Raw genomic sequence first — 27528 nt, 5'->3', positions numbered from 1 at the left:
GGCTCTGTTTACCTTTTTCAATTTTTTTCTTTCTCTTGTTTGGTCTGAACAGTGTCTATGGGTCTGCACTGAGTTAATTGACCCTTTCTTCTGTTATCCCCAATCTAAAGTTAAATTGTGTCAGATTTTAAAACATTTTCCTTATTGTATTCTCACTGAAGAATGTTCATTTAGTCACAACTTATAATTTCCATTTCTCCATTGAATAACTCATATGCTTAATAATTATGACTAGGGTTTTTCAATTATTAAGCAATTATATCTATTTGTTCACTTAAACATTTTGTCATCCTATGTTCTATTTTTTTCTTTTTCTTGACAATATGTTACATTATCTTCCATATGTTTAACATTTTAAATGGACATTGGACATTGTAGATTATAATTTGTAGAAACCCTTAACAATGAAGTATATTGATGTGCCTTCTTGCAGACAGTTAAATTGCTTTTTGCTCACCTTTAAATTTTTCATATTTTAAAACATTTCCATAGAAAGCATAAAGTGTTAATTAGTGCCTCTGGTTTGGTAGGACTCTAATACCAAACTATGTTTTCTTGAAGGGAAGCAGCAAAGTAGTAGTTCTACTACTTTTCATGGAGTAAATTGGAATCTCCTTTTCTCACATCAAGGTAAGGGTTCCAAAATGTACCAAGCATAGCTTATGTGCAACTGTTGGAACTCGGTGCTCTGTGTCTCCTCTTCTCTAATAAATACATTGCTACTTTGGCGTTCTTGAGCTCCATCCTCTGTTAATTTGCCCTAACAAAAAGAATGTTCATGCCTTGTTTTTGCTCAATTATATACCCATTCTTACAGTATACAGGAAACTGTTCTCTAGCAAAGGCTGATTAAAGTTAGATCGCAAGTGTGCATCCCCTCTTTCAAGAGTTTACCTACATTCTTCCCTTATTCCCTCCCCAACCTGTGCTATCATATATAACTAAATAGAATAGACAATGAAAAAGCAAAACAGTTTACTTACTCTAGTATCTTTTTACTCACCAGTGCCTTCAAATAGGTGAAGTGTTTTATATTTTATCCAGGGTTCACAGTTGTTGTTTGTAGTAGAGTTGGTACAATAAAAGTAACTCTTTCTCTGTCATTACTATAATTGGAAAACTTACCATATTTATTTTCATTTTACTTTTCTGACTGGTTTAGTTCACTTTAATTTAAGTTCATGCAGTAATAGAGGAAAGTAAGTGAGGGAATGGATGGAGTTGATAAATGGATCTTTCAGAACAATAATACTTAGTAAATTATCAATTGTGGCATATAAGATATAACTCAATCCATTCAACCCTGTTCTGATTTTTAGTATAGTCTATTCAAACATAAACACTATTTATTTATTTTGAAACAGTGTAAACTTTACGCTTAGATTAATGGGGTAGAGAACCAAACCCATGGAGATACTTGATATTAGTATCCTGATCTTTTGCCAAAGTCACTGGAAAGATTTTGACTTGTATAAGCTATAGAAGTGGAAAAATTGATACAATGTTGCATACTCTTTCAAGGAAGAGAGAACAGAATTATATTGTTATTGCATATGTTACGCAAGACCTTGGAGGACCTAGCCAGCCAGGAGGACAAACTATCCAAGTTACAATTTAGGATAAATTTTGTCATGACAACAGGACATCAATGGAGGTATAGAACTTTGATCTCTCAACCAAAGGCAAGAAAAGTCCTCATTTGTAAAGGAATTATTACATAATATTGCATAAATCATGATGGATTACAACTTGTAAAATCTTGCTAAGTGACAATATTTATACTGATGATCACAAACCACCTACTGAAAACATTAACTTTCTAGATATTTCCAGTATTCTTTGCTTCTAATGTATCCTAAAGTAGCCTTCCGGATGCAATTCAGTTGTCCATAAATAAGACAATACAAGACATCTTGCAATTGTATCATGGACAGAACAGTAAGTAAACACTTACTCTAAAACGTAAAGGTCATACCAGTCAACCTCTCTTTATATTTGCTAAAGAATTATAGAATGCTACTCAAGTGCTTTTGAATTGCCTGGAAAAAAAGTAGTTCACATACGAAGAATATTGGATACTATAAAAGCATTTCTGCTTCAGTGGATTGGCCCTCTTCTTGGTTAAGATAATAACTCAAGCTTTGGAAATTTGAAAACAACTTCTTCCTACCCCATGGCTAAAAGTTCAAACAGATGACTTCTTTTTACAGCAATATCACAGGCTGCACCACGTAGTAAATGATTAATAACATGCTTTCTGGAGACAAACTCCTTAAGTTTGAATCTTTGTTCCATCACTTCCTTGTGGTCTAAAATTAGGCAAATATTTTCCCATTCTGTGCCTCCAGTTTCCTATCTACAAAATGGTAAGGACAATAGTATCTATATCTTAAGATAAATATGAAAAGTAAATAAATGAAAAGGTATAAAACATTTATAATAATCACATTAAAATTTCTGTACACCTATAGCTAACCTAATAACATATAAGGGAAAAAAACCCATGTAATAATTGTTTTCAAGTCATAATTTTCTATAGATTCAGTTAAGTTATGAGAAAACTGAAACACTCATACCACGACCATTTTAACTATTCATCTATCCAGAGTCTCCAAACTCTATCTAATGGTAAATTAATAGTAAAAATTTTCATAGTTCCTAAAAATCTCATCTTTGCTGAGTAAAATGATGGTTCTTATGTTTATTCTTTGTTTATATTTATTGTTTAATTACTCTCGGGCACCAATAAAATGGATCTCAAATGCCTACTTCCCAGAGTCTCCAATCTAATAGAAATGAAGGAAATAAATAAGAATAATGAGTAAGTTATACCATATTATATATTAAAAAGGAAAAAAAAGGAAAAGGAGATAGGAAGTATTAGGGGTGAGGGTACTTTCAATTTTAACTGGAGTTAATGAATAAATGTTCATTTCAGTAGTGTCTTATGTCATTTCCCACACATTCCACTGTTTATGCACCAGTTCATAAAGTAAGCTAATTTGGGGGTAACAACACAACCTTTTAATAAAATCTAGGCCATAATTAGTTACCAGCTTTGCAGATTAATTATGGCTAACTCTCTATATTGCGTTTTTAATACCCACAATATACCCGACCAAAAAGAGAAAATATTCTAATAAAAATTTCATCTATACTAAACATGTAATACCTTTTTCTTGCTATTATTCCCTAAAGAATAGAGTATAACAGCTATTTGCATAACATATTGCACTAATTAATATAAGTAATCTAGATATGATTTAAAGTATATAGGAGTGTCTCTGGCTCAGTGGGTCCCTTAGCTCATAGAGGATAGAAATCAATCATGGCTAACAAAGAAAGAGTTAGTAACAATTACCTAATACATTTATTAACTTCACAAAGTGGCAACCTCACAATTAGAATGGCAAGTAAGGTGGCTAACCCACAGGCAGTGTATCAAGGGAAGGTGGCTGCTCCATAGGCAGGTAGCAAGTAAGGTCACTAACCCATAACGAAAGTGGCAAGGAAAGGAAGGGTTAAAAAGCATTTATATGTTTTGGAGCTAGGAATTAACATATTTGTAAGCCATGATAAAATCTCTTGTTGCACTGGAACCAATTTGCACATGGTCAAATATTTTTCTAAATTTGTATTAGGTCTCTCGGCTGAGCTTATCAGTTGGCATGTAAATGCACTTAAATTAAGGTCTCAGTTACTTTCATGCAAACAGTAGTTGTGGTCAGATATGCCTGCATGGATTCAATGATCTGTTGTTTATCTTGAATAATGAGTGTAGTTGTGATAGATCCTCCTGATACTTATCTCAAGCATATAACACATATTTTATTTCATCAGTCACCAACTTAAACTTTATCCTATAACCCTGCCTCAGGAGGAGATTCACAGGTTACATTCTAATGCCACATCATCTTATATGAGGGAGTTGAGCATCCATGAATTTCCTGCAAGGAAACCTGAACCAATTTCCTGCAGATACTGAAGAACAATTGTATATCGTCTGTATAATTACTTAATTTTTTTAAGGCTTAATTCCTTTATCTTTGAAAACAGGACAAAATCTACTATATAGAATTACAGAAATGAATAAGTCAAATATTAATAGAAAAATATTTGATATATCTAATTGCATACAGAAATCTCTCTGGTGGAAAGCAAACTGTTTCCTCTTGAAAAGAACCTAGATACTCACTTATTTTATTTAAGAAGCCCATATTTTCATTAACTATTATGGATGTTATAAACTCTTTCAAAATAACCCATTCAATGCCCTTAATAACCTCATGAGGTACTTGTTACTAATCTCAGTTTAGTGATAAAGAAACTGAGGCATAGAGAAATTGATTCTCTAGTCCAAAGTAACACAAGTTGCAAATGGTAAAGAAACCATTCTACAGTAAGTTATCTTAATTGTGATGTTATGCTTCAAAGTTAGGAAAATTAGACACTTCCTCTTGCTCTTGGGAGACAAATTTAAAAAATGAAACCACTTCCTTCCTGCCAACAGCTTTGTGTCAGGGCACAGGATCTGTTGGGTGGAGCTTGGGTAGGATTTCAGAGTCCCGGCAAACTGCTCTTGCTTTGTGCATGCTGTTAATCCTTAAGAAAATTTTACATAGTGCTAATCCATCCTTCCCCATAGGCCTACCATGTAATGATCTTCCTTTCTTGTGAGAAACACAGACAGCATTACACTTGATCCTATACAAAGTACTGCAAGCATCAGTGCATTCTCTGATTTTTGTCATTCCTTATTTGGAATATGAGCTATATTTACACTTAAGAAAAAATGAATAACAAATGCAGATTCTATCTTTAAACTTCCTACTGTTTAATCATTTTACTGACTAATCCTTTTAGAAAGAGCATGGACTGCATTTAAGGTTAAATAGCATTGATGGACTACAAAAATGTATGTCTTTACTTAGAGAGTATCTACTATATACCCTGGAGATTGTTGAGGGGAGTATTGAACACCAATAACATCTCTATCTTTTCTACTAAGGAAAATGTTTTTAAAAGTTCCACTATCTCTCCATGTAAGGCAGTAGCTCTCAAGGCTGCTTATATAATATAGTATAATAGGGAGTCTTTAAAAAATATGTTTGCATGGCAAACATCAGACACTTCAAATGACTTACCTATATTGAACCAAGAATATACAGAAAACTTAAACAGACCATTAACAAGCAATAATATTGAAACGGTAATAGAAAGCCTCTCAATAAAGAAAAATCTGAGACCAAACAGATTTATAGCTGAATTTCACAAGATCTCTAAAGAAGAATTAACACCAATGCTCCTCAAATTATTCCATGAAGTAGAAAGGGAAGGAAAACTTAAAAACTCATTTTACAAAGATACTACGAATGATTCCAAAATTATTCAAGAACATATCAAGGAGATAAAATTAGATCAATACCCTTAATGAACATAGATGCAAAAATACTTAATAAAATACTATTAAATTAAATTCAATAGTATATTGAAAAGATCATACATCATGATTAATGTGGCTTCATTCCAGGAATATAAGGATGTTTCAACATACACACGTCAATAAAGATATCACACCACATATATAGGATCAAGGCCCAAAATCACATGATTTCTCAATAGATGCAGAAAATGCCTTTGACAAAATTCAACAGCTCTTCATGATAAGAACCCTAAAGAAACCTGGGACAGAGAAATTTATCTCAACATCATAAAAGCTATATATGACAAACACAAAGCCAAAATCATACAAAATGAGAAAAAGAAAAAAACACTGAAACAATTTCCTTCAAAATCAGGAACCAGATAAGGATGTCTGCTCACTATTCATATTCAACAGAGTACTAGAAATTTTAAAGCAGAGCAAATAGGTAAGATAAACAAAAGTGATACAAATTTGAAAGGAAGAAATTAAATTATCACTGTTTGCAGATGATATGATCCCATAATAAGAAAACTCTAAGAGTTCCACCAGAATAATTCTAGACTTGTAAACTAATTCAGTAAAGTAGCAGGATACACAATCAAAATACAAAATCAATTATTTTTCTATATACCTATCAAGAAAACAATTCCATTCATGACATGATAGCTTAAAAATGAAGGTAAAAATATGACTAATTAAGGAGGTGAAAGACATCTACAACTAAAATTGTAGAAAACTGAAAAAAAAAAAAAGACATAGAAGATACTAGAAGTTAGAAAGACCTTGCATGTTAATGGAGAAGCAAAATTAATACTGTTAAAATGGTCATATTACCAAAGTGACCTACAGAGTCATTGAAATTCCCATTACAAATGATATTGTTCACAGAACTAGAAAAAAACAGTCCTAACATTCTATGGAAGAACAAAAGATCAAGAACAGCCAAATCAATTCAGAGCAAAAAAAGCAATGCTGGAGGGATTAAAGTACCTGATTCTAAATTATCCTACAGACCTGTAGTAACAAAACAGCATGGTACTGGCTTAAAAATAGATATGTAGACCAATGGAATAGAATAGAAGACACAGAGACAAACCTATGGAGGAAATGGTATTAAGTTAAAAAGCTTCTCTACAGCAAAGAAGCAAAAGTATAAAGAGAGCAGTCCACAGAATGGAAGAAAATTTTTGTCAGATAATCTCTGACTGAGTATTAATATTCAGGATATTAAAAAAAAAAAGAAAAACCTCAACATGGAAAAAAACAAATAACCCTTTCAATAAACAGGTAGAGGAACTACACAGTCATTTTTCAAAAGAAATTGTACAAAGGACAAACAATTATACTAAAAAATAGTCAACACTGTTAGCCATCAGGGAAATGCAAATCAAAACTACAGTGATAGTACATCTCAGAATTTCAATCATCAAGAACAAAAATAACAATAAATGCTGATAAGGATTCAGGGAAAAATGGATTCTTATACACTGTTGGTAGAAATGTAAATTGGCACAGTCATTATAGAAATCAGTATGGGAGTTTCTCAAAAACCTAAAAGTAGAACTACCTTAAGATCCTGCTATAGCACTCTGCTATTTAACCAAAAGAATTAAAGTAATTATACTTTAGAGATGCATGCAAACCCTTGTTTATCACAGCACAACTAATAATAACTAAGTTATGAAATCAGACTAGGTGGACATAAACAAGAAAATAAATAAAATGTGGTACTTATACATAATGTAATTTTATTCAGTCATAAAGAATGAAATTGAAACCTGCCCCCACACTGCAGATGGAGCCTGATAGCTGAGCTTGCCCGCCTGCCCCCTACTTCTGAGGGACACAGCACCTGCCTCTGTGCTGACTCCATGAACCCTCGCTGGGGCTCCCAAGCTTCTTTGGAAGCTGGTGCAGGCATTTTGAATTATTCCTGAGGGCATAGCCATCATCATTGGAAGGACAGCTGCCTTCCTGAGACACCTACAGGAGACTGGAGGCCCTTTGACAGGTACCTCTATTTACTCACTTACATCCTACACCCTTCCCCATCCTCTTATTCACAACTACAAACACTGTAAATAGTAAACGAACTCATCCTGATTATTACAATAATGTTAAAGTCTTTATAGGGGCTATCTGGTTCAGGGCTACATTTTCTCTGTATTGAGTGCTACTGATATTGATCTCCCCATCAACGAAGAAGTAGTGGAAAACTGCAGGGTCATAATAAGTCTGCAAGGGGGGAACTTCAGTATCTCTGATCTTCACTGCTAGAGGGGAATATATAGAAATGATATGAAAAAAACAGGGGAAGAAAGTGTCCCTAACAAACCAAGATGCTACTATAATAGAATCCAATGACGGCATGGCAGTAGAAATAACAGAAAAAAAGTTTAGAATCTGCATAATTAAAATGATCCATGAAGCAAAAGATAGATAAGAGAGCAAATGCAGGCAATGCATGACCATTCAGTTAAAAGAGCAAATGCAGGAAGCAAAAGAACACTTCAATAAAGAGAGTTTCTGAAGAAAAATCAAACACAAATACTTGAAATGAAAGACATGGAAAAACAAATTAAAAACTCAATAGAAAGAATCACCAACAGAACAGATCTCATGGAAAAAATAATCTCAGACAATGAAGACAAAATATTTAATCTTGAAAATGAAGTTGAACAAACTGAGAAGATGTTAAAAAGTCATGAACAGAACCACCAAGAATTATGGGATATCATGAAAAGAACGAATTTAAGAATTATTGGAATTGAGGAAGCACAGAGATACAAACCAAAGGCATGAACAACCTGTTCAATGAAATAATATCAGAAAATTTCCCAAACCTGAAAAATGAAATGGAAAATCAAATACAAGAGGCTTACAGAACACCACGTGCAAAAAATTACAAGAGGTCCACTCCAAGACACATTATAATGAAAATACCTCACATACAAAATAAATATAGGATTTTAAAGACCGTGAGAGAAAAGTATCAGATTACATATAAGGGGATACAAATGCAGATATCAGCAGATTTCTCAGCCCAGACTCTAAAAGAAGGGCCTGGAACAATATATTTCAAGCTCTGAAAGAACATGAATGCCAACCAAGAATCCTATACCCAGCAAAACTAACCTTCAGAGTTGATGATGAAATAAAAATTTCCACAATAAACAAAAGTTAAAAGAATTTACAAATAGAAAGCCTGCCCTACAGAACATTCTCAGCAAAATACTTCATGAGGAGGAAGTGAAAAGCAACAATGTAAGTCAGCATAGAAAGGAACTACCCTAAAGGAAAAGTCAATAAAAGAAGAAACAAAGTTAAGTTAAAAACCAAAAATAAGCCAAAATGACTGGGAACACAAATCATATCACAATAATAACCCTGAATGTCAATGGCCTAAACTCATCAATCAAAAGACATAGACTGGCAGATTGGATTAAAAAGAAAGACCCAACAATATGCTGCCTTCAAGAGAATCGTCTCATAGAAAAAAACATCTGCAGACTAAAGGTGAAAGGATGGGGAAATACATACCGTGCACATGGACCCAATGAAAAAGCAGGGGTCTCAATCCTCATATCAGATAAAGTGGACTTCAAACCTAAGTTAGTCAGAAGGGATAAAGAAAGAAATTTCATACTGCTTAAGGGAAACATAAATCAGCAAGACATAATTATTTTAAATATATATGCCCCAAACAATGGAGCATCTATGCATATCAAACAAACCCTTCTCAATTTTAAGAATCGAATACACCAAAACACATTAATAGTGGGGGACTTTAACATACCGCTCTCACCACTGGATAGATCCTCCAAACAAAAACTGAACAAAGAAACTATAGTTATGATTACACAAATGGTATGCCTTTACGCCATGTACAAACAGAGAAGCAACATGTATCCCATTTGTTTACAATAAAATTAAAAAAAAAAAAAAGAAACTATAGAACTGAATAATTGCAATCAATGATATAGACTTAATGAATATTTACAGAGTATTTCATCCATCATCGAGCGAATACACTTTCTTCTCAGCAGTTCATGGATCATTCTCCAAAATAGACCATATGCTATGCCACGAAGAAGCCATTAGTAAATACAAAAAATTAGAGATACTACCCTGAGTCCTATCAGACCATAATGGAATACAATTAGAAATCAATGATAAAATAATAAACAAAAACTACTCATACACCTGGAGACTAAATAATATGTTATTGAATGATGCAATGATAACAGAAGACATCAGGGAAGAAATAAAAAAATTCTTAGAGGTAAATGAGAACAATGACACAACATATCAAAATCTCTGGGACACTGAAAGCAGTACTAAGAGGAAAGTTCATTGCATTGAGCTCATACATTAAAAAAATAAAAAGTCAGCAACTGAATGACCTAACAATACATCTCAAAGTACTAGAAAAAGAAGAGCAGATCAACACCAAAAATAGTAGAACACAGGAAATAATTAAAATCAGAACTCAATGAAACTGAAACCAAAAAAATTTCAAAAAATTGACAAAACAAAAAGTTGGTTCTTTGAAAAAGTAAACAAAATTGATAAAACCTTAGCCACACTAATTTAGCCACACTCAAATTACTAGAATTCGTGATGGAGAAGGAAAGCTCACGATAGACACCATTGAAATACATAACACAATTAGAAGCTACTTTGAAAATTTATAAGCCAACAAAATAGAAAATATTGAAAACTTTGACAAATTTTTAGAGACATACTGAATCAGGAAGATATACACAATCTAAACAGATCAATTTCAAGCACTGAAATAGAAGAAGCCATCAAAAGCCTACTACCCAAGAAAAGCCCAGGACCAGATGAGTTCTCAGCCAAATTCTACCAGATCTTTAAAGAAGAACTGATACCAATATTCCTCAAAGTATTCCAGGAAATAGAAATGGAGAGAGCCCTTCCAAATTCATTCTATGAGGCTAGTATCACTCTGATACCAAAACCAGACAAAGACACATCAAGGAAAGAAAACTTTACACCAATATCCCTGATGAACATAGATGCAAAAATCCTTAACAAAATACTGGCAAATCACATATAAAAATATATTTAAAAGATAGTGCCCCACAATCAAGTGGGGTTTATCCCAGGGATGCAAGGATGGTTCAACATCTGGAAATCAATAAATGTAATTCATCACATCAATTGACTTAAATTCAGAATCGCATGATTATTTTAATAGATGTTGAGAAAGTGTTTGATAAAATGCAGCACTGCTTCATGCTTAAAACACTAGAAAAAATAGGAATAGTAGGAACATACCTCAAAATTATAAATGCTATCTATGCTAAGTCCACAGTCAACATCATTCTTAATGGAAAAAGACTGAAAACATTCCCTCTAAAAACTGGAACAAGACAGGGATGCCCTCTTTCACCACTTCTATTGAACTTCATCCTTGAAACACTTGCCAGGCAATTAGACAGACCAAAGAAATTAAAGGGACACAAATAGGAAAAGAAGAACTAAAGCTTTCACTATTTGCTGATGACATGATCCTATATTTAGAAGATCCAAAAAACTCCACTAGAAAACCTCTAGAACTAATAAATGAATTCAGCAAAGTGGCAGGATATAAAATCAATATGCATAAATCTAATGCATTTCTATTCGTAAGTGATGAATCCTCTGAACAAGAAATTAGGAAAACCTCTCCATTCACAATAGCTTCAAAAAAACAATACTTGGGAATTAATCCAACAAAAGAGGTGAAAGACCTTGAAAATGAAAACTATAGAACATTAAAGAAAGAAATTGAAGAAAACCTTCAAAGATGGAAAAATCTCCCATGTTCTTGGATAGGCAGATTTAACATTGTCAAAATAGCCATTCTACCAAAAGTGCTATACAGATTCAATGCAATTTCAATTAAAATCTCAATGACATTCCTCATAGAAATAGAGAAAGCAATCATGAACTTCATCTGGAAGAACAAAAGACCTCAAATAGCCAAAACAATCCTGAATAGAAAAAGTGAAACAGGAGGTATCACAATACCAGACATTAAACTATACTACAGAGCAATAGTAAAAAAAACCAGTATGGTATTGGCACCAAAATAGACAAGCAAACCAAAGGTACAGAATAGAAGATGCAGAGACAAAACCACATAAATTCAGTCACCTCATACTAGCCAAAAACATACAATGGAAAAAAGATAGCCTCAACAAATGGTGCTGGCAAAACTGGAAATCCATATGCAGCAAAATGAAAATAAACCTGCATCTCTCACCCTGCACAAAACTCAACTCAAAATGGATCAAGGACATAGGAATTACACCAGAGACCCTGAACCTAAGACAAAGTAGACCTGAATCTTTGTCATATTGGCTTAGGATCAGACTTCCTCAACAAGACTCCCAAAGCACAAGAAATCAGAGCAAAAATCAATAAATTGGATGGACTCAAACGAAAAAGATTTTTCTCAGCAAAGTATACAATCAAGAATGTGAAGAAAGAGCTTACAGAGTGGGAGAAAATCTTTTCCACACACACTTCAGATACAGCACTAATCTCCAAAATTTATAAAGAACTTACAAAACTTTACACCAAAAATACAAAGAACCCAATCAATAAATGGGCCAAGGAACTGGACAGACACTTTACAGAAGAAGACATACAGGTGATTAATAAATATATGAAAACGTGTTCAAGATCGCTAGTAGTTAGAGAAATGCAAGTTAAAACAACTCTAAGATACTCCAATTAGAATGGCTATTATCAAGAACACAATAATAGATGTTGGCATGGATGTGGGGGAAAAGACACACTTTTACATTGCTGATGGAGTTGCAAATTGGTGCAGCCACTCTGGAAAGCAGTTTGGAGATTCCTAAGAAAACTTGGAATGAACCCACCTTTTGACCCAGGTATCCCACTCCTCAGTTTATACCCAAATGACTTAAAACCAGTATACTACATTAACACAACCACATAAATGTTTATAGCAGCTCAGTTCACAATAGCTAGATTGTGGAACCAACCTAGATATCCTTTAACAGATGAATGGATAAAGAAACTGTGGTATATATATGCATGATGGAATATTATTCAGCCATAAAGAAGAAGAATATTATGGCATTTGCAAATATGTGGATGGAATTGGAGAATATCATGCTAAGTGAAATAAGACAATCCCATAAAACCAAAGACCAAATGTTTTACCTGGTAAGTGGAGAATAATATATAACAGGGTTGGGGGTGTGGGTAGTGAGAAAAGAATGGGGGAACTTTAGATTATGTAGAAGGAAATGAGAGGGAGGTGGGTATGAAAAACGGTGGAATGAGACAGACATCATTATCCTATGTACATGTATGATTACACAAAAGGTATGAATCTACATCATGTACAACCATAGAAACAAAATGATGTACCCCATTTGTGTAGAATGAATCAAAATGCAGTTTGTTAAAAATTTAAAAAAGAAATAATTTAAAAAAGAAAATAAAAGAATGTTATGTTATGTTATTTGTAGGAAAATGGATGGAACTGTATAACAACATGTTAAAAAAAATAAGCCCAACTTGGAAAAACAAGTTTTGTTTATTCTATTATTTGGAAGCTACAAGGGGAAAAGCTTGATCTGTTACTTGCTAACTATGTCAGAAGAAAATTTTAGGGAGCTAGTTTTTTTCATTGTAAGATATTCTGATTTTGTATATATGTGCTTATTTGTTTATATCATGGGTGATTTTGGAATCAGATTAGATAGAAAGAAAATGCATATATAAATAACTCATTAAATCAATTCCATCAAATATTATTAAAGGTAAATCATATCAGGCTAATGATTCATTCGGGAAGAAATTTAGAAAATGTGTCCTATGAGTATAATTTTAGAGGGAGGTTCATTTCTTCAGAAAGAATGTTACTATATTTTGTAGATTTTAAATAGTTTTATAAATAAAGAGTGTATAATCCAAGACATATGGTTAAGAAAAATACCTGATACTTAAAAGAGGGTATTGATATGAATTTCGAAGGTCAATATAAAAATAAAAATATGTCACCTTTGACTTTGTGTCACATAACATGGCCCAGGTATGGTGGCACACACCAGTAATCCTAGCTGTTTGGAAGGACTGCAAGTACAAGACTAGTCTGAGCAGCTTAGCAAGACTCTATCTCAAAATAAAATTTTAACAAAGCAAAAAGGTTGGGTGTAGAGCTACATGGTAGAACCCTTGCTTAGCATGTGTGAGACACTGGGCTCAATCCCCATTTTACTGTAAAAACTAAAATATATCAAAAAGGAAAAACTTATAATAATTTGCCCTAACGTGAAAAATGTAAATTTTAAAAATGTTGCCATTATCATGACATATTCTAAGTGGAATTAAAATTTTATTTAAAAATATCAATGAGTCTTCCAAATTGGAATAATAATGAAAATAAGACTTTGCATACTAAAAGTGTGACATAGTCAGATATGGTAGTGCATGCCTGTAATCCCAGTGACTTGGGAGGCTAAGACAGGATTCCAAGTTTGAGGGCAGCCTCAGCAAGTTAGCAAGACACTTAAAAAAAAAAAAAATGACTAGGATGTAGTTCAGTGTCAGTGATAAAGTGCCCCTGAGTTCAATCTCCGGTACCAAAAAAAATAATAATAATAATAAATAAAGTGTAAAATGGTAAGCAATAAAGAGTAGTAAAAATAAAAGTTAAAAATAAAAAATATGAAAGTATAAAATTGTAATCCATATGTGTATTAATCAAGATTCTCCAGAAAAACAGAACCAAGAGATTGTATACATGATAAAGAAAGTTATTACAAGGAATTGTCTCAAGAGATTGTAGTGGCTCACATGTCCCAATAGATGTAGGATGAATCAGAGAGCTGGAGAACTAGAGCTGATGGAGCCGTTCCAAAGTATGGGAGCCGCAAGAGCTTGTGGTGACATTCTAATCCTAAAGGCAGTAGGCTGAAAATTCAGAAGGAGCCAGTGTGCCAGGTCATGTGCAAAGGCAGGAAAAAATTCAATGTATAATTCGAAAGCAGTCAAGGGACAGAATCTTTTACTCATTGGGAAGGTTAGGTTTTTTGTTCTATTCAGATGTTCCAATGATTAAATAAGTCCCAACCACATACAGAGAGGGCAATTGCCTTTCCCCAGTCTATCCATTTAAGTGTTTAATTCATTTAAAAATATGCTCATGGAAACATTCACAATAATATTTAAACACGTGGCACACTCAAGTTGACCCCCAAAATTAACCATCACAACATGTTTATATAATGTGCTATAAAATACTGATAATCCAAGACTGTGATTTGCACTTGTAACTTATAATGAAGGGTGTGATCGCAGACTGTCAGTTTAATTGTAAACTGAGGTGACTTCCTTCTGGCTGCTACCTCTCCTGTTAGTGCTTTCTCTGTACTGATCATACCATCACTTCCAATTCTGCAGGGCTTCTGAATGACTCGCATCAGTGGGATGCTCTAATCCTACTATACGGATCAGAGCTTTGTTCCCAATATTTCTACATGATAAATTCTTATCAATTGTTATCAGTGAGTTGGTAGTCCTGCCCCAATTTTCTGGCTTTAATAAATTTATATGTAGGGAGATGATTCCCTACATGGTCTCTCACACCCTTATTCCTTTACAATATGTAAAGAAAGATGCTGATCTCACTATTTGTAATTATGTGATATCTTGTGGTGTAGAAAAACTGTATTGAAAAAGATGATAAACTTTTACTCTCCTCTCACTAGTGTGTTTTTTACAAGAACATAAGTTGGCCAAATTACTTATTATCCATAATTCTCAAATCCTTCCTTTCACTTGTACAAAATAGGAAAGTTAAAAAAAAATAGCATATAGACTAAAATAATGTATATAAAGTTAGTAATGCTTTATTCAACATATTGTAAAAGTTCTTGGTTGTGTAAATATATTTTGACTAAGAAACTCTACAAAAGGGTCATCTCCTTAACTGTAGGTCCATATCTTCAGAATTGTCCTTTTTAACAAATTTGAAAATATCATGCTCACAATATTATTAACACCAACTCATCTCCTTGGAGATAATGTGCTTTATCCCTAATACAGCCAAAACAGAAAACAAACTATTTTTCATCTTTCCTCTCTTTTAGGTACATTTGAACTCACATATGATAGTCCCATTCAATATTATCAACTAATGTCAAATTCAGAAGATAATAGTTGAGATTTCAGGTTACAATAATGCCTCAGATCTATGGGATAGGATATCTTTGAATGTGGCTTTCCTCTGGTGACTAAATCTGTCACCAGACACAGAATCAAGTAGTCAGCTTTGGCCCCATTCCAATATGTAATGGAACAAATTCCAGACCTCTCTCTGGGTAATTCTTATTTGCAGTCCAGAGACATGCGGCTATTGTAGTTAGATGTTAATAAAAGACCTCAGTGCAGAGAAGCATAGTACAAGAGAAGTACGTCTTGGTGTGTAAACCAAATTGGGACAGCACTCTGTCATCTGGTAACAGTCAGGAAGAAATAGCAGAGAATTTAATTATAAAATATGTCTATGGCTGCATGTTCAACAACATATTTGCTTGATTTTCTGTGGGTTTTTAAGAAACCATGACATTTAATACAGTTACAGAAATAAAGTAAAACATGAAAATAAAAATAGAATTCAAAAATTTAGTGAAAATTCAGTTACCCCAACACAATAAATCCAAAATGTTTTCTCTATAATGAAATTACAAATTCCATCATATGTTACTTCCATTAAAAGAAGAGTCTGGTCAGATTAGCTCAACATATAATTCATAATTTAAGTCTCTAAATTGAATCCTTGTATTATGTGGTTACTTCAAGCAGGTGTATGTTGAAGTGAGGAACAGCATGTAGAAGATAATAAGCACCATTATTTGAACTAATTTTATTGGTGACCATATGCTTGAGGTAATGTTTATGGTGGTTGTGGTCAATTAAATTAGCTAAGTGTGATTCATTTCTAATTTGAGCAATTTCATTCAGAATTAAGGTTAGAAATGTACTTTTCTATATTAATTTGTTTTACCAGGAAAATCTAGATAAAATATCAACTTTTATTAAATAAATAAGAACTATTAATCGAAAGGTCTAAATCTATGTATATAGCCTTAGGCAAAATGTATTCATCCTATTCTAATAATTATTTCTTATGTGTGGGCCACTGTTTATATGTACTGAAGCAACTTTCTGTTAAAATGTACAAAGTCAGTGTTCTAAGATAATTTTATTGCCATCCCTAGTGCTCACAAAATGGCATCAAGGCCACTCTCCTGAGTGTTTGAGCATTTGTAGGTGACTCACACTGCTACATACACATTTCCAACAGTGCAGAACATGATGGACATGGATCACACCAAGGGGCTCTACTCTACAATGAGGTATTACACCTAAATATCAATAAAACAAATGAAACAGTCAATTTATTCTAGAAGGTAGAATGAATTTGAAGGAATTTGGTGTCAAAAGGATAATGATATTCCATAAATGGAAAATACAGGCACTTGTACAAACAAACAGAACTGAACTTCTATTTCAGATCCAGAACTAAATATATGTTGGTGAACATTAAACATAGAGACAATAAAGAAACTTATAAGATAACAATATTTTTGATAGGAGTGACATGCTGGAAAATGACAGAGCAAGTCATTTAAAACACTGGTGCCTCTCCTGAAAAATTTAAAAACAGGCAAGAATGGACAGCAGCAACTTTTTCAGAATTCTGAAATCAAACTCAACACTTAACAGTAAGCAGAGGACTAGTTGATGAAGAAAAGGGCAGCTGATTTTCGGTAAGGGTTCTGTGGCATTTTTGCTCAATTACCAACTGTTCTTCATTTGCCATGGATGGTGGTGACCATGGAGTGGTGGCCATTTGTCCTTCTGCAGACATTATTCACTTTAAAATATTTATCTTTATGTTAAATTAATTTTCTTTCACTTATGAGAAGAATATTTGTATAGCTGCTCTTTTCCAAAATACCTGGACAATGGAATCTAACTTTGAGAAATACACAGAATCCGAATTCTATTTTCACTTTATACAAGATGAACAGTCCTTAATATTCAAAAATTTTGAGATCCTGAAAGTCTAGAGAAAATAAAATAATGCTTTGAAATCAACTAGTTAAGTAAATGAAGTGTATTTCCTGTTTCCTGGCAGAGAATTCCTTTTTTTTTCCTTTTTTATGTAATTTTTTTATTTGTTCTAATTAGTTATACATGACAGTAGAATGCATTTTGATACATCATACATAAACGGAGCATAATTTCTTATTTATCTGATTCATCTGGCTGTACATGATGTAGAGTCACACAGGTCTTATAATCATATATGCACATAGGGTAATAATATCTGATTCATTCGACTATCATTCCTACCCCCAATTACCTCTCCTCCCTTCACTCTCTTCTGTCTAGTCCAAAATACTTCTATTCTTCCCCACGCTCTACTGTGAATTAGCTTAAGCATATCAGAAAACATTAGACTTGGGATTAGCCAATTTTGCTTAGCATGAAGGTGTCTGATACTTTAACACAGTTTACTCAAAGAGGCTTCAGTTTCCAAGCTCTTACCACTGGCAACACTAGGTTTTCCCCACCAACTGGATTTAGTAAATTACTAAGAATTTAGTAAATTACTCCTTCCTTACCCAGATCCCCTCTCTCCTTTGGGTTTGTGTTTTCATTTTTATTTTTGTATTCATAAATAGCATGCTTATATTTGCATAATGACTTTTCAGTTAGGTTATTTTTGATTTTCTACTTTGGAAGATGATAGAATCTCTTTTTTGAGATGAGGTCTTACTATGTTGCCCAGGAAGGTCTTGAACTCCTGGGTTCAAGGGATTCTCCCATCTGAGTCTCCTAACTGCTGAGACTACAAGTGAACAGCAGCAAGCTGGGCTAGACCACATCTGTAGCTATGAATGACACTATTGGAATTCTTAGTGATTTCTGAATGGACTCTATCAAAATATGTATCTTCTTTGAGGCAGTACTGTGGTCATGTAGTTGTGTCCTTTTAAATATATATTGAAGTATTTAGAGATGACAGAGTGTGGTATCAGCATCTGAGGGAGCGGGATGAATGTTGTGAAAGTAACAATCTAAATGAGGATAACAAAGGGTGTTATTGTCTCTCCCCCCTTTATTGCATACATTCATGTATTCCATCAGTCTCAGCATACTGGTAACTACAACATGTTCACCTTTGCAACTCTGTTCACTTTCTTATTTTAAACTACTACTTCAATTTTATTGACTCCCAAATCTATATACTCACTCCAGGACTTGTTTCTTAGCATTCCACTAATCTAACTCCTCAGAGCCACAACCACTTCAAATTTAACACAATCCATTCATCAGCTGAACAAGTAGTCACCAACTTCCTGTAAGGCTGGTATTCTGCCAGGCACTAAGAATATGTTATGAACACAGTACTAGATAGCCTGTGAGAGATCTTTCACAAAGCTAACAGCCCTCATATTACTTGTAAGCCTTCCTTTGCTAAAATCTGCATCCTATAACTTCATCTAGAAATCTAGGCACTATTCTGGCTTTTATGCTTTATGCTTTATCCTCCTCTTACCAAGGTGTGCCAATTTTACTTCCTAAGGATTTCTGGCACCTTCTTGGCACTTCTTGTCACTCCTCCTTCCTTACCCCTAAGTGAGCCCTAATTAGCCACTAACTGTGCCTCTGGACTTTCACAGCAACCTCCAAATGGATTCTGTTACAGACAATTTTGCCCAGTGTAAATTTGTTTCACATGCTGCATCCAGGCTGATCCATTTTAACTCAAAATTTAATCATATTCATCTGCTAAAATGATGTCTTAAGTTCAGATTATTCTAAAATGTTTTATTAGTTTTAATAATAGAATATCCTAACCTTCTTATAAATGTCTTTGCCCAAATATCACTTTCCTGATCTTATCTTTCCCAGTCACCTTTTCTACTTTTTCACACTCAACACAAATTATCTCCTGTCTCTATTCTTCACGTGATTAAATACTTTATAATTTTTATATCTTAATGACAGTCTTCCTCCTTTTGGAGTAGGTGCTGTGTGAAGACAAAAATTTCATTCTTTTTTGGTCCTTGTTGAATCTCCAGTGCTTCGAGCAGTGGCTAGCACATGATGGCCTCTCAATAAGCACTTGCAAATGGAATGAATGAATTCCAACAAAACTTTAAACTATAAAGCATAAAAAGAAACATAATTTTGAATAACTAGTGAGAGAAAAATAATGGCATTGACGATTCTTCCCTCCCACCTCAAAATCATTATGACCTTTTGTTTCTTGTAAGCAACCATAAAGAGCTTACTAGTATAAGATCTAAATCTCTGATCCACATCTCAAAAATTCTCTTAGCTCATCCCCAATATCTATAGGAACTTGGGTGCTCAGAGTTTCCTGCACTAGCCAGGACGCTCTGTAGGCCACACTCAGCATGTACTCCCTTTTCAAAGAGAACATTTTCATTCATTCATTTTTCCATATTCTACCGTGGGGATCATTTCAAACTTCTCAGTGCTCACATATGAGTCTATGCAAACCCTTTATGTGATAATGTCCACTTATATTTTTATCTTGATATCTTGGCACTTAAAGTATTATATTGAATTTTTTCTTCATTTTCTTATTTGTTCATTTTAGTTATACATGAGTATAGAATGTATTTTGGCAAATTATATATACATAGAAGTATAACATTCTATTTAGGATTCCACTCTTGTGGTTGTACCTGATGCAGAGTTGCCCTGGTCATATACTCAAATATATTTCCCAATAGGCCCAAAGAATGATGTAATGATTAATTTGTATTGTCAGCTTGACTGGATTAAGAGATGCTGAAGATTAAGAGGCTTCTGGATGTGTCAGTGAAGGTGTGTCTGGAGACTCTCCCTAATTGGGCAGTACCTTCCAATAGATTGGAGGTGTGGATAGAACAAAAGTTGGAAGAAAACGAAGCAGCAACAGATGCAAGCTCAATTCTTGAAGAGATTCTTGATCACTGCCGCTATTGCCTGAGGACATCAGACTTACTCCTTCACTTTTCCAAACTGGACTCTGCCAGTGATTCTCAAGGGAGTTTCCAGAAGTCCTTGGTCTTGGACCAGGGTAGCATCCCTGATCCCTCTTGTTCTGAGGCTATAGCATCTTGGAATACATAGCTATAGGTCCCTCCAGCTCTCTAGCCTGCTGATGGCCATTGTGGACTACCCAGCTTCTGGTTGTGTAAACCAACCTATTAAGTCCCCTTTTTATCCTCATACCTCCTGTTGGTTCTGTTCCTCTAGAGAACCCTGATTAATACAGATGGACTAAATAATGACATTCTCTCTCTTTTTGTTTTAACGGAAGAGTGTATCATTTTGTTTGTTTTTTATTTCAAATCAGAGATATAATCTACTCTTACCTGTGGAAAAAAATTTTAATTACATAGAAAGTACTATGCAATAAACACTGTTAGGTACTTCATATATGTTGTTTTAGTATACTAAGCAAGTAATATTTTAAAATATTTTCTAAATACAAATGATAAAAGTGATATTCTAAGAGGTTAAATATTTTTCCCAAAGTCATGCAACAAGAAAAGATCAGAGCTAGGATTCTTATGCACATTTATCACATTAAAAAACTGATGATATTTGCACTCTTTCAAAGTGCTCCTCCAAAAATTTTAACTGTAGTGGCACCCTAAGTTAATTGAATTGTTACTTATCATGCATTGTTTCATATATTCCTCATAAAATTTTAGTGAATAATTTCTAGAGTCTGCATACTGGTATCCTCCCCAAATTCATATGTTGGAACTTAATTAACAAATGTGAGAGTGTAAAATGAGTTGCATTTACTATGTACGAACTCTGTGAGTGTATCTAAGGCAAAATAGAGAAGCTTTCATTAAGGAAGGTAAAAGTGTTGAGTACAGTCAGGAAGGTGTGGATATACAAAATTAACTAGAGTACATGAAGGAGGGAGATGGGAGAAAGAGATGGGAATGTGCTGACAGTGTAAAGCCAGTCGAGCTTACATACCAGTGTTTTCATACGAAGTGCTTCATGCTTCTGACCATGGTGGCTTTGGTTAGGCAACTTCCCTGGAAGAGTTGATGTGTGTTTACTGCTCTGTAGTAGACATTCAGGGAAAGCAGGATAGCTAGAAAAATCAACTTCAATTCCATTTCAGGGGTAATTGATGATAAGCTACTTGAATGAAGGACCAATTGTACTTCCTGCAATGACACTACTCTAATTGAAAATAGTGATTGATTGTGAGTAGATGAATATTCTGTTTAAGTTTTTACTTTGATTTAGTTAGCTTTTTCACTTCTGTGACTGAAAGACCTGACAAGCACAATATAGAGGAGAAAAAGTTTATTTTGGGGTATATAGTTTCAGAGGTCTTGGTCCATACAGAGCTGATTCCATTCCCTGGGGCTTGAGGTGAGGAAGAACATCATGACAAGAGTGTGACAAGAGGGAAATGGCTCCCGTGATGATCAGGAAACAGAGAGACAGACTCCACTGGATAAATACAAAATGTGTATACCAAAGGCACTCTCCCAATGACATTGACCCACCTCCTCCAGCCATACCTTCAGTTCCCACTCAGTTAATCCCATCATGGGATTAATTTAGGTTTGGGTTGAGGCTCTCATAATCCAATCATTTCTCCTCTAAACCTTGCATTGTCTCACACAACAGCTTTTGGGGGATGCCTCACATCCAAATCATAATCTCCAGTTTATAAAAAGAACTCAATAAAATTAACACCACAAAAGCAAATAACCCAATCAATAAATGGACAAAGGAACTGAAAAGGCACTTCACAGAAGAAATACAAATGGTAAAAAGAAATTTTAAAAATGCCCAACTTCTCTAGCAACTAAGGAAATGCAAATTACAATGAGATTCCATCTCGCTCCACTCAGAAAGGCAATTATTAAGAATAAAAGTAACATTAATGTTGTGAGGATGTGGGGAAAAGGGTACTCTCATATATCACTGGCAGGACTGAAAATTTGTGCAATCACTATGTAAGGCAGTATCAGATTCTTTAGAAAACTTGGACTGGAACCACCATTTGATCCAGTTATCCCACTCCTTGGTCAATATCCAAAGGACTTAAAATCTGCATATTACAGTGACACAGCCACATCAATTTTTATAGCACCTAAATTCAAAATAACCAAGCTATAGAACCAATCTAGGTGTCTTTCAACAGATGAATGGACAAAGAAAATGTGGTATATATACACAATGGAATAATACTCGGTCATAAAGAAGAATGAAATTACGGCATTTGCCAGTAGATGGATGGAGCTGGAGAATATCATGCTAAGTTAAATAGCCAGTCCCAAAAAACCAAAGACCTACTGTTCTCTCTGATATGTGGATGCTAACCCACAGCAAGGGAAGGTGGAGAGGGGAAGAAGTCCATTGCTTTAGACAAAGAGAAAGGTAATAGAAGAGGAAGGGAATAGGAAGGACAGTAGAATTAATCAGACATAACTTTCTTATTCTTGTAATTGAATACATGACAAGGGTTAATCCATATTAGGTACAACCACAATAATAGGAGACTAATTAGAATAAGTTATACTCCTTATTATAGGAGTATAAGTATTATACTCCTTATTATTATACATGTATGTATAATATTGCCAAAATACATTATATTGTCATATGGAATAATACTTCTTGTTTTTTATCATGTTATGCTTTCAATTAATTAAAATTATAAATGTTTATATATGTTTGTTAATGAATATTGAAAAATACAAAAAAGAAAATATCTTTAAGTTTTATCATTCAAAGACTGGATTATTTTTACAGCGTGATCATATTCTCATCTAATTTTTGTTTACTATTATGCCACAAATATTTTCATGTTATTATGTTGTCTTTTAAAGTATAATTTTAAAAAACTTTACAGTAATTAACAACTTTTAAAAAGGAGAGAGAGAGATAAAGCTGGCCACAGTGGTGCACACCTATAATACCAGCTGTTCAAGGGCTGAGGCAGGAGGATACAGCAAGTTCAAAGCCAGCCTCAGCAACTTAGTGAGACTTTAAGCAACTTAGCAAAACCCTACCTCAAAATAAAATATAAAATGGGTTGGGGATGTGGCTCCATGGTTAAGCACCCTGGGTTCAATCCTCAGTACCCTAAAAAAAAGAAAAAGAAAAAAGAAAAAACTCAAAAAGGTGGGATGTCTAGAAGGTAGTAAGTAATAAGCCTTGCTCTCATGAACGAGATTTCTACTCATATGGAAAGAGATTTAAGGGAATGCCCTCTCCTTCCTTCATGTGAGAAAAAGCAACCTCTCTGAAGCAGAGAACACCAAAAATGTTAGTACCCTCTTTGTGGACTTTCCAACTCTCAGAGCTGTGAGAAATAAATATCTATTGTTTTTAAGTTATCCTATCTTTGGCATTTTTAATAATAGCAAGAAAGTATTAAAACCCTAATCTTGCACAAATGTTATCTGAAGTAAAGGGGATTAAGTAATTTACTACAAAACTGGAATTTGAACCTTAGGGAGTCTGACTTCAGAAAGTAAGTTTTTAAAATCCATAAGTTGACAATGAAACACAATCTTTTTGAGAAAACAATAGGTAGGCCCAGGATTATATGCCATAAGGGTAATTCAGATGATTGTAATCAAAGTTCAGTGAAAGAGATCAAGGTATTATAATTATCAGCAAAATTCTCTCAAAAGTAAAACAGAATTCCAGCAAAATTTGAATTAGAAATTAAATTAAGGAAATATTGTTTTAGTAGCACATGCTTTCTAACATTATTTCTAATGATACAATTTATAAGTGTATCATATATTGGATATAGGCATCAAGAGTTAGAGACTTTGTGTGTGTGTGTGCACTGATATATCTCAATTGTCAAGAACACCAGTGCCTAGCCAATAAATATTTTTGCTCACCTAGCAAGAGAAGTAGAAGTCATAGCAAGGCCAGGATTGAGTTAAAGGGATTACACAAGAGTGAGCAAGAAAGATAAAATGCAGTCAGGAAACACAAATTAGCATAAAGAACTAATAAGAAAGGTAAGAGGCAACTTAATATGATTAGAAAAGCAAGGACACCCCTAGTTCCCACTTCACAGTCCAAGCTTCTGAAATTGTGAAAATCATTTCAAATAAGATAAATAAGTTAAGGATTGAGCTTACCCCAGAATGTTCTATATTTACAAGCATCTGAATCTCAAATATTATATAAATATGCATAGTATAAAATATATGGAGAATATTATATATCAAATACCATTTATATTAAGCAAAATTATTAATATAAGTGAAAATATGCTAAACTAGTAAAATTCATAAAACATATCTATGAATGTAGGTACAAAGAACAACTATTTTAGGGAGTAGATAAAAGGGATTACTGAAAAACCTACTAAGGAAAGCAAATTCTTCTTGTGGAGATATAAAAGCAGACTTTGAAGCAGGGATAATATGAGAGTAATATGAAACACATGTGATAAGACTTGGCATATTCAAGGAAATAAAAGATTACATTATCCAAATTAGTAAAATTATATTCATTCTTTCAACAAATATGTAAAGAACATATGTGTGTGTGAAATACTGCACTATGATAACACAGTAGAAGAAGATAGTAGCACACCACTGGTATCCTTTGGTGACCATTGTATATACTGTGAGTAGAAATGAGTTAGTGCATTTTTATATATTATGCTGATAATCAACTGAAAAACAAAAAATTTTCACTGTTCAATGTATACATACATTCCACTAAGGAAAAACTATATAGGAATCAATTCAACTATTCCAATACATCAAAAGCATCAAGCATTTAAGATATGTAGTATGTATAGTCCCACTGAGTCTAGGTAAATGAAAAGGCATCTTTCTGCCTCTGAATACTGTGTTGTCTCTGCATCGATGTGAAGCAATTTCTAGCTACAGAAATCAAAGAAAATTCATGGTCTTCATAGTGTGGTTCTTTCTAATTCATGAGGAGCAAAAAGGTATGGAATAGTGTACAATTTTTAAATCTGTACTGTTGAAAGTTATCTTTCAACCAAAAGTGAAAATGTTGAATTTATGTGTGTGATGATTTTGATAGTTAGAGATTTTAACCGAGTGTTTGGTAGTAGCACTGAGGTTCATTGATTCAATATTAATTAGGTGTGAATTTATTAGCCTTTCTAAACTCAACTTTCTTTTTATATTTCAATAAAAAAATAATAACCCCTAAATCCCTGGGTAGTGGAGAGATTCAGTTAAATGATTCATATAAAATCCTTAGACTAAGCATAACTTAGCACTCAACACTGCCAACCATTATGATTATTATCTCCTTGTTCTGTTTTTTGCAGAAGAGTGCTTTACAATAGTGTGGGTAAGATTTTAATTATTGACATGATTCATAATCACAAAACAAACCTAATTTCAAAATATTGCTCCCTAAAACATTAAAGAAAACAAAACAAATCCACCATTTTCCTAAAACCTAGGAAGCAGTCAGGTTTGTGTAAGCTAAGAAAAATTAGTTAGATTCTGTATAGTTTTAGTTTCCTTTATTCTTCAGAAATTTGTTAATTTCAGCATTTTATGATATTTCAACTCTGCTTGCTTACTTCACTCTTCACACTTCTGCATTTTTTCTTAGTCTAAATTTGGGAGTATCATTTTGCTCTATTGACACAAAAATACTCTAACAATTCTACTTTAGAATATAATTCATTTGTGTGTGAATAGTTGGAAAAATTAACTTTTGCTATTCATAAGAATTGACCTTTACTCCACCACAAGCAGGAGATATGTAAAAGATGAAGGAGTAATAGCTTATTTTAAAAGTTCAAATTTTGAATTCTGCATGACAATAAAAATGAAAAAAAAAACATTTTATCTTATATTTTTTGATAATTTAATATTTGATAAATAATTTTGGGTGAGGGGTACCAGGAATTTAACTCAGGGGTTCTCAACCACATTCCCAGCCCTATTTTCTTTAAATACAGGGTATCACTGAGTTGCTTAGCACCTTGCTTTTGCTGAGGCTGGCTTTGAACTCTGGATCCTCCTGCCTCAGCTTCCTGAGCTGCTGGGATAACAGGCATGCACCACTGTGCCTGGATGATAAATACATACTTTGATGAATATTATTTAGTTATAAATTGTTTTTCTATTCATTGTCATTCCATACAAACATCTCTAATTCAAATTTAAATAATTCCCAAAATGATATTTGATATAAACTAAAATTAACTACAATCAAATAAAACAAAAATAAAGAAGAAACTGGTTTAATTGACTCAGTTCAAAGCATTTTCAAAATTTTTTATAATTATCAGAATTTGAATCTCCTACTAGAACATGTCATGAAATTTTAGAAGAAAATATGCAAGACATAGCATTATTATTTTTAAATGTCACTTATGAATCTCATAATGTCCCTACCTTAATACTATGTATGTATGTTTCATCTTAGAAGATGAAATCTACTATTGATGGTAGTCACCTAATACAAACTATTCCTTTTGTAGCTATTGTAGTACAATATCACAATGACATGAAGAACCAAATAACCAGGAATTTCCTGGTCTAAAGATTATACTTTCTTTTCCAGATAAAATTTGCTTTGAAGAAGAGGGAAGACTATGTTTTGAATCCTCATTACCTGAGTTTTATTGACCTTTCCTCTAATTATCCTATGATATAAATATTCTGCCCCACAGGGAATGAGGAGTTCCTTTAGTAGAGAAGTCAAAAAATTATTTTCTTGTACTATGATCTACAGTCCAAAAGACCCATTGAACTCTCAATATCCCAATTTGTATTTTTATTTATTTATTTTATTCTTTTTTATTTTTACAGACTGCATTTTGATTCACTGTACACAAATGGGGTAGAAATTTTCATTTCTATGGTTGTGCACAATGTAGATTCATACCACCCATGTAATCATACATGCACACAGGGCAATGATGTCTGTCTCATTCCACCATCCCAAATTGTATTTTTAACACAGTCTTCTTTAGAGACAGAGTTTAGGTTACTAACTATTCTGCATAC

This window comes from Sciurus vulgaris (assembly GCF_902686455.1).
Source record: "Sciurus vulgaris genome assembly, chromosome: 7".
Classification (NCBI taxonomy): Eukaryota; Metazoa; Chordata; class Mammalia; order Rodentia; family Sciuridae; genus Sciurus; species Sciurus vulgaris.
The sequence above is the reverse complement of the archived record's forward strand: the minus strand, read 5'-3'. Positions refer to the sequence as shown.